General features: G+C 46.9%; 1 long non-coding RNA gene across 2 annotated transcripts in view; it reads right to left on the reverse strand.

Moving 5' to 3' along the window:
• Positions 1-2,714, reverse strand: part of LOC117999947 — a 12,494-nt gene extending 9,780 nt beyond the window's left edge. For both annotated transcript variants that reach the window (XR_004676350.1, XR_004676349.1), the window contains exons 1-2: positions 2,618-2,714; positions 1,780-1,860 (exon numbers count right to left, since the gene is read on the reverse strand). This is a non-coding gene — a long non-coding RNA (uncharacterized LOC117999947). The remainder of the gene's footprint in view (positions 1-1,779; positions 1,861-2,617) is intronic.
• Positions 2,715-9,542: the final 6,828 nt, after the last annotated feature.

Here is a 9,542-nt window from a genome sequence, read left to right on the forward strand (position 1 = left end):
CTATCCATCCATCCATGCATCTATCCATCATCCATCCATCATCCATCATCCATCCATTCATCCATCCATCCTTCTATCCATCCATCCATCATCCATCCATCCATCCAATATTTAAAGAGTGACTGCCACCTACATACACTAGTTTAAGTACTGGGGCTACCCAGATAAAAGAAACAATGTTCCTGCTCTCACGGTGCTTACTATCCAGTGGAGAAAGCAAATACATAAATTATAATAAATAATAAAATAAACAAATAAAAAGGCAATTTCACACAGTGATAAGTGCTATTTAAAAAAAATACCACGAGGTAACAGAGCAGGAATGTGTGCTGTGGCGGGGGCATGGATGCGGGTGAGGATGCTCCTAGTTAGGGTGATGGGGGAAATTTCTCAGAGGAGGTGGTATTGGAGCTAAGAAAGGATTCAGCCATGTGAAAAGCTGGAGAACAGTGTTGGAGGGACCAACAAGTGTGAAGACCCTGAAGAGAAGAAAGGCAGAGTGTGGAACAGGCCAGAAGGCCAGTGTGCTGGAGCTTCCTGAAGCTGTGGGGAAGCCGGATGGCACGACTCAGGGGAGCCAGGGGGCATGTTCTCCAGTGGCCTTTCTCCCCGGTTTTCCTGGGACTTGTCCAGCTTACACAATGGTCTGAGCCCTTTGAAATGTGTCCTGCCTCTTTCTTTTTCAATGGTGTTTGGGTTTGGACAACAAATCATATAGTTGCCCTCCCTTGAGGGTCACAGTGAGGGCTCTGAGTATTTCCTCAATGCAAAGAGCAGCCACTGGACGGGTTGAGGCAGGAGAATCAAGGGTCCTATTTCAGATGCTTCCTGTGGCTACAGCAGAGTTCTCTCCGCATCTGAAATAAGAGATAGCCGCTGCCATGGGCCTGGCCTCTACTTGCAGGGATCTGCAAGATGATCCACTGGGCTGTGGTTTTCTATTAAACCTAAAATGGTCTCGGGACACTTGGGTGGCTCATTCGGTTAAGCAACGGACTCTTTTTTTTTTTTTTTAAGATTTTATTTATTTATTTGACAGAGAGAGACACAGCGAGAGAGGGAACACAAGCAGGGGGAGTGGGAGAGGGAGAAGCAGGCTTCCCGCTGAGCAGGGAGCCCGATGTGGGGCTCGACCCCAGGACCCTGGGATCATGACCTGAGCTGAAGGCAGTCACTTAACCAACTGAGCCACCCAGGTGCCCCTAAGCAACGGACTCTTGATTTCAGCTCAGGTCATGATCCCAGGGTCCTGGGATCGAGTCCCGCATCGGGCTCCCTGCTCCTTGGGAGCCTGCTTCTCCCTCTGCCTCTCTGCCTCTCTGCCTCTCTCTCTCTCTCTCTGTCTCTCATGAATAAATAAATAAAATCTTTAAAAAAAAAAGTTATTTATTTATTTAAGTAATCTCTATGCCCAACGTGGGGCTGGAACTCACGACCCTGAGATCAAGAGTCGCACACAAGCTCTTGGAACCGAGCTAGCCAGGCGCCCCAAAAATATTTTGTCGTTCATGGCGGAATCAGCAAAATGGGCAGATCATGCGGTGAGAGCAAATTTCTTAATGAAGCCAGGACTATTCTTAATTCACCAGCACAACGTCTAATCCAGAGCACATGCCGGAAACATATTTGTCGGAACACATTCGATGGTGGGAGTATCAGTCTCCCGCCTCTAAAGTGAGGAGGATAATCCTAGGGCCTGGGGCTGCCCCCGAAGATCAAATCCTGCCTCATCCGTGTCTCAGACGGTCCCCTGTAAGTGCCCACCTCCCACCCCCTTACCTCCTGTTTACTCTCATCCCACAGTCAACGTAGTCCAACCTGGTGAGTCAAGGTGTTTGTACATCACGAGATGATCACCACCTGTCGCCAATATTACAGAATCACTGACTGCATTCCCCGTGCTGACGCTGCATCCCCGGGATGTATTTATCCTGTAAGTAGAGGTCGTACCTCTCGATCCTCTCGATCCTATTTCGCTCCGGCCAGGTGAGGCCGGGCAGGACAGAAGAGAGAAAAATGTACTGAGTACACCGCGAGCGAGCAGCGGGAAGCGAGCCGTGGTGCGGGGCCGCAGTGATAGGGCGAATGAGGGAGTCTGGGAACTCCGGGCATCCTCCCCTTTTTGGTAACTGTCTGGTTGTAAGTAGCCCACTGGTGGTTTAGGGCCTGTGGCTACGTTGTGGTGGGTCCCCTGATGACCCAGGTGGTGGCTGTGGGCCCTTTCTACGGTCCATCCCGCAGGCCTGTTTGCCTCAAAGCGGCCTCTGCACCCACCTCCCCTCGGGCCACCAGCAGCTTGTCCTCCGGGTCTGTGGGTCTGTGTCTGTATGCTGTGATTGTTCACGTGGCCAGGCTTCTTAGCCAGGCCTACAAGGCCTTCAAGATTAGGATGCCACCTCCACGCAGAGCCTTGCCTCGCCCCGTCTGCACCCCCCCATCCCCCTTACTCTAAGGGCCCACTATCCAAACCCCTGCTCGTCGCTGCGGCCCACCCCACAAACCTCCCTGTGTTCCTGCCGGTCCTGGGGGACCGGAGTCTGGATGGGACAGCGTCCAGCAAACCTTCCCTGACCCCTCCCATCCGAGATCTGGGCTGAAGACCCCCCGAGGGACTTACCATCCCATTTGTACTTTCTGATGCAACGTCCCAGCCTCCGCTCTTGAAAGCAGGACGTGGGTCTGCCCCCAGAGCTTCGACAAAGAGGCGTCATCCAATATTGGTGCCTGAACGAACACAGGGGCGAGGGAGTGAGAGACGGGGCCGGGGCCGGTCTGGTGTTGGGAAGCCGGTCGAAGGCTCCCTGCAGAGCCCCCCTTGGGGAGGATGCACCTGACGGGAACCCACCCCTTAGGGATGTTACGGCCCGTGCACGGCTCTCAACCTCGCCTCTGGCTTGGGGTTTGGCCCCCCTCTTTCTCTGGACCATGCTGCCTCCCCCCACACACACCTTCTCTTCCCCGCCCTGTCCTCGGGGTGCGAGCTGTTTCCCAAGGTGCCATCCTGCAGGGCATGGGAAGGCACAGGTCTCGGTCTTGGCCCCGAGCACACATAGGAAGCCAGCCAGCCAGCCAGCCAGCCAGCCAGCCCGGCCAGGTTATATTTGGATGTCCGTCACCTGACGGGGTCATCCATGAATCAGGGCACAAATGGCAGCTGTGGATTTCGGGAGTAAGCTGGGGGGGGACCAGGGCAGTGAGGAAGTGGGCGCCAGGCTCACTGAAGCAAGTCTCGGGGCAGGGATGAAAACGTGGGGCTTCCATTAAACCTAGGGAGGTGAGGTCAGACCCCAGGAAGAACGTGACCTTAGAGACCAGTGCCCGGCCTGGGCGGAGAAAGGGTGCCCAGGAATGAACAGAAAGGGTGGCTCAGCCGGCCGGGCCCCTTCCTGCTGGGCGAGCCACTAGAGGGAAGGGCTCTCAGGTGGGCAGTCTGCGGTCACAGGACCCCACACACAAGGGAGGAACCAGAAGAAGCGGACGAGCGGGATAGTTCTTTCCAAGCCCCACAGCCTTCCTTGCCCCCGATCTGATTTAACGAATTACTGCCCTGGGGCCAAGGAGTGAGCCCCCAATCATTAATGATCCAGTTGCTTTGCTCCCTTTTATCTAGAATGCATCCCCACAGCTCCTGGTGGGGCCACCGCAGGGCCTCCTGACCTGGCTTACCCCCTCCCGGTGCCGCTGTCCTCACCCCTGCTCATCCCGCCCCTCAGCCTGGCTTTCAGTCTCCACGTGCTGACACTCGGCCTCCTCCACCAGACTCGCCTTTTAAAAAATAAAATAAATAAAATAAAATAAAATAGCTTTACTGCACTATTATTGACATAAAACAAACTGCACATCTTTAAAATGTAAAACTTGGTAAATTCTGATATATACGTATACACCCCAGAAACCAACATCACAGTCAAAAGAACGAGCCTACCCATCACCCCAAAAGTTCCCCATGTCCTCTGTCACCCCCTCTTCCTACTTCTCCCCACTCCGCCCCGCCAACGCCCAGCAAACTCAGACATGCACTCCGTCCCTGTAGATCAGTTTGCGATTTGGGGGGGTTACACGTGAATGGAACCATAGGGTACCCCTCCTCCCCTGGCTTCTTTCAGTCGGCACAATCACTCTGAGATTCCCCTCTGTTGTGCAGATCACCAGCTCACTTCTTTTGACTTTTCACCACACGAACGGGCTACAATTCACTTATCCATGTGCTTGTTGATGAACATTTAGGTCGCTCCTGGTTTTTGACTCTCAGACAAAGTGGCTCCGAACATTGGTGCACGAAGCTCAGTGTGGACATATATGCTTTACCCAGGGGACCTGTGGGCGATCACGGCAAGCACATGCTTAACTTCCAGAAACTACCAAGCTGTCTTCCAGAGTGCTTGCTCCAGCTCACATTCCCTCCAGCGGGACAGGAGAGGGCCAGGTCCACCACGTCCTTGCCAGCACGTGGACAGCCAGACTCTCCCCTTTCAGCCACTCTGACAGGTGCGTGGATCCCTCACCGAGGACCCCATTCGCATCCCTCTAGTCACTAAGGGGGGTGAGGGGGTTTTCAGGGGCATGTTTGCCAGGTGATAAGATGTCCATTCAAATGTTTTCCCCATTTTTAATTGAATTGTTTTCTTAGTGTGAAGTCTTAGGATCCTTTTTTTTTTTTTTAGAAAAATTTCCCCAATCTTCTGTTTCTTTTTTTTAAAGATTTTTTATTTATTTGTTTGACAGAGAGACTGACAGCGAGAGAGGGAACACGAGCAGGGGGAGCGGGAGAGGGAGAAGCAGGCTTCCCGCGGAGCAGGGAGCCCGACGCAGGACTCGATCCCAGGACCCTGGGATCATGACCTGAGCCGAAGGCAGACGCTCAACAACTGAGCCACCCAGGCGCCCCTCTTAGAGTCCTTTATACACTCTGTACACAAGGCTTTATCAGATTCTCCAATTTCTCCACGAATTTCCAATATTTTCTTCCAGCCTGTGGCTCATCTTTTCAGTTCTCTTAACATAAGCATCCTCGGAAGAGAAGTTCTCATTTTGATGAAGTCCGATGTATTGATCTTTTCTGTTATGGATAGTGCTTTTGACATAGTCCCCGAGAAGCCTTTGCTAAACCGAAGGTCACAAAGATTTTGTGCTAAGTTCACTAGTTTTATGTTTTACAGTTTAGTTCTGCGATCCATCTCAAGTATTTTGGTTTGGTTCTCTCTGCATGGCAATCGATGTCCTACGGTTTTGGCAACTTTCGTTGAAAAGACCATCCTTTCCTTCTCCACTGAATCACCCTCGCTCCTTTGCTGAACATCAACTGGCCACGTACGATCAATGTCATGGGTCACGGGCCCCAGACTTTCAAGTACCTGGATTCGAATTCCATCATTGTTACTTATCAGCCTAACCTACCCTAGGTAGAGACTTGATGTTTCTTATGCCTCAGCCCCCTCAGGTATAAGATGGGCTTGTTAATACTACTTAGCTCCAACAGTTGTAGGGATAATTAAATGAGGTGATCATACTAAGTTCCTGGAATATTGAGTAGACATTCTGTAAATGCTAGCTACAGTTTTTGTCCCCGTTTTGCAAGGGATGCAAGGTGGGCTTTGAGACACGAAATAGCTCTCCTAAGGTAGAGTTCAGAAGTGGGGCAGTATGTTTCTAATGACACACCACAGTAGCTGGACTCCAGACCCCAGATCCTCCACCACTGTCATATAATCTATCCTGTATATTTTATAAAGATAATTTCTTGGGGGCACCTGGGTGGCTCAGTCGGTTGAGCATCCGACTCTTGGTTTCGGCTCAGGTCACGATCTTGGGATCATGGGATTGAGCCCCACGGCAGGCTCCGTGCTCAGCGCTGAGTCTGCTTGTCTCTCTGCCTCTGCCCCTCCCCCTGCACGTGCCTCCTCCTCTCTCTCTAAAATAAGTAAATAAATGAAAAAAGATAATTTCTCATCCTCACGCAATGCTGCAGTACTAACAACGAAGTCTTCTTTAATATTTCACTTGTGTCAGACATCATTGTAAGTACTTTCCATAGCTTCCCTCGTGAAATCCCCCCACCACTCTATGAGGGTGGCGTATTGTTACACCCAGCTGACAGACCAGGAGATGGAGACCCTATTATGCTAAGTAACTTACTGAAGGGTGCACAGATAGCAAGTGGCAGAACCAAGTGTCGTTTTTGTCTTTCTAGGTAGGTCCTTTGCATGTCCATGTGAATTTTTAGAATCACCTTGTTCCACCAAAAAAAAAAAAAAAAAAAAAGCCTACTGAGATTTTTCTTGGAATGGTGTCATTTTGTAGATCAATTTGGGGAGAATCAACACCTTACTGATCCTGAGTGATCTGATCCATGTATATAAAACAGCTCTCCATTTATGTAGGGTTTCCTTAATTTTTCTTAGAAATGTTCTGTAGCTTCCAATGTGTCTTTGTCAGGTCTCTAAGTATTCACTATTTTTTGTGGTATTCTAAGTGGTATTTTAAATTTTTCAACATCTGATTGATCACTGCTAGTATATAGAAATACAACTTAGTTTTGTATTCTACCTAGCAACATTATTAAACTCACTTATTAATTCTAGTATCTTTTTCGCCATCCTATACAATTTTCCACGTAGGCAATTCTATCAAATATAGTTTTACTTTTTCCTTCCCAGTCTGGATTCCTTTTATTTCTTTCCCTATTGTACCGACTAGAACTTCCAGTGTGATGTTGAATATGAGCCGTGTGAGCAAACACTGTGGCCTCCATCCTGATCATAAGGCAAAAACATTCAGTATTTGAGTATTAATACTGAATTAAGCACTAATACAGCATTAAGTACAAGGTTAGCTATAAGGTTTTCATAGATGCCCTTTCTCAAGTTGAGAAAGAGGTTTTTTCCAATAATAAAACATTTTTATATTTATCTACATATTTGCCACAGCTCTTTGTTCCTTTGTGTTGATCCTGATTCCAGTGGGTATCACCCCCTTTAACAGTTCAGATCTGTTAATAATATATTATCTGACTAAAAATGTCTTCATTTCCCCAGTTTTTTTGCAAGCTATTTTTGCTGGGTATAGAATTCTATATCATTTTCTTTTCCTTTTAGTACTTTAAACGTGTTGTTCCACAAGACGAAACCAGAGAGGCAGGCAGACAAACCATAAGAGACTCTTAATCTCAGGAAAGAAACTGAGGGTTGCTGGAGGGGAGGGGAGGGTGGTGGGAGGGATGGGGTGGCTGGGTGATGGACACTGGGGATGCTGTGTGCTATGGTGAGCACTGTGAATTGTGTAAGACTGATGAATCACAGACCTGTACCCCAGAAACAAATAATACATTATATGGTAGTAAAAAAATACTTAAATAAAAAAAAATATTGTTCCACTATATTTTAGATCACATCGATCAATCACATGATTTTCCTCTGCCTGCTTTCAGATTTTCTCTTTCCTGCCAGTTCTAGATACCTTGATTATGATGGAACTTGGTGGTTTTCTTCATGTTTCTTGCGCTTTGGGTTCATTGAACTTCTTGGATCCGACGAGTTTATAGTTTTCATCAAATTTGTAAACTGGCATCCATTATATCTTTAAATATCTTTTTTTTTTTCTGTGCCTCTTCCATATGGGACTCCAGTACACACATCTTAGGCTTCTCAGAGTTCTCCCACACTCAGCATTCATATATTTTTCAGCCTTTTATTTCTCCGTGTCCTTCGTGAACAGTTTCTCTTACTGTGTCAAGTTCGCTAATTTTGTCTTCCGTGGCATCTGATCTGGGGACTCCGTTCAGTGTATTGTCATCCCTAGGGGCTTGGCTTACTCATGGATGGGTGTTCTATGTCTCTGTTTAACCTGCTCTTGTCCCTAATCTCATTACCGCTGCTGTTTCTGGGCCTGTTTTGATTGATGGACTTTTCTCCCCATCATGAGTTGTATTTTCCTGATTGTGGAATGTGTAGTAATTTTTCATCCAGGGATGTTATGTTGGATAGTCAGAGCCTCCCTGAGGAGGGGACATGGGACTGGAGGCTAAGTACTGAGAAGCAGCCAGTAGTCTTTTTAATCTTGACCAACATTGATTAGAAGAACATGTAACTCACTTTAATTTTCATTTCCCTGATTACCAATGAGGCTAAGTATCTTTCCAGGTTTATTGGCCACCCAGATTTTATTTTTTTTTAAAGATTTTATTTATATATTTGAGAGAGAGAGACAGAAAGTGAGCAAGAGAGAACATGAGCAGGGCAGAGGGAGAGGAAGATGGAGAGGGAGAAGCAGACTCCCCACCAAGCAGAGAGCCCGATGTGGGGCTCGATCTCAGGACTCCAGGATCATGACCCGAGCGGAAGGCAGAGCCCAACCAACTGAGCCACCCAGGGACCCTGGCCACCCAGATTTTAAAAAGAAGAAATTCCTATGTTCTTTGCCCATTTTTCCCCCTATTGGTTTGTGCCTCTTCACGTAATGATTTATAAAAAAAAAAAAATTATTAAGGAAAATAACTCTTGTCACATAGTACAGATACTTCTTACAATTTTTCTGTTGTCTTTGAAGTTTGTGCTTTCTGTTCCCTATGCCTGAAATGAAGCTCACTCCTACCTTACTCTGATCTCCTTTACCCTGCTCCATTTTCCTCCAAAATCCTTATTACCACCTGACATATTATATATTATTTGTGTTGTCTTCTAGCAAAAAAACAAGCTGTATGATGGCAGAGATTTATCTGTTTTATTTACTGCAGTATCCCCCCAAACATCAGGAGCAGAGCACATGGTAATTGTCTATTAAATATATTTGGGGGGGGGGAAGAAAAGGTTAATCGTGTTTCTATATTTTTGTTTTCATTAAAATCAATCACCTTTTCAGTTATGGTTTCTGACGTTAAGACATATTTAGAAAGTCTTCCTCGCTTCAAGAATATTAGTTTTAATTTTTACATTTAAATATTAAATGGTCTTTGACATTAATTTTGATGTGTGAAGTACAGTTCCGGTTTTGTCGATACATTTTCTTCCTTCTGCCTAGCTCCTGGTGGCCACCATCCTACTTTCTGTCTCTATGAATTTGATTGCTTTAGGTTCTTCATAAAAGTGGAGTCACACAGTATTGTCCTCTTGTAACTGGCTTATTTCACTCAGCATAATGTCCTCAAGGCTCGTCCATGTTCTAGCAGGTGTCAGAATGTCCTTCCTTTTTAAGGCTGAATAATATTCCACCGTACAGACAGACCACATTTTGTTTACGTACTCCTCTGTCGATGGACACTTGGGTTGCTTCCGCTTTGGGGCTATGGTGAATAACACTGCTATGAATAAGGTGCATAAATATCTCTTTGAGATCATATCCTTAATTCTTTGGAGTATACGCCTAGAAGTATAATTGCTAGATGACATGGTCGTTCTATTTTTAATATTTTGAGGAACTGCCATGCCGTTTTCCAGAGCAGCTGTACCATTGTACGTGCCCACGGTCAGGACACAAGGATTCCAATTTCCTCACATCTTTTTCAACACTTGTTATTTTCTGGGCTTTTTTTGGTATTTGTTTTTTAG

Source organism: Mirounga leonina, unplaced genomic scaffold, assembly GCF_011800145.1.
Source record: "Mirounga leonina isolate KUSES-001 unplaced genomic scaffold, KU_Mleo_1.0 Mir_488, whole genome shotgun sequence".
In the NCBI taxonomy this organism is placed as follows: Eukaryota; Metazoa; Chordata; class Mammalia; order Carnivora; family Phocidae; genus Mirounga; species Mirounga leonina.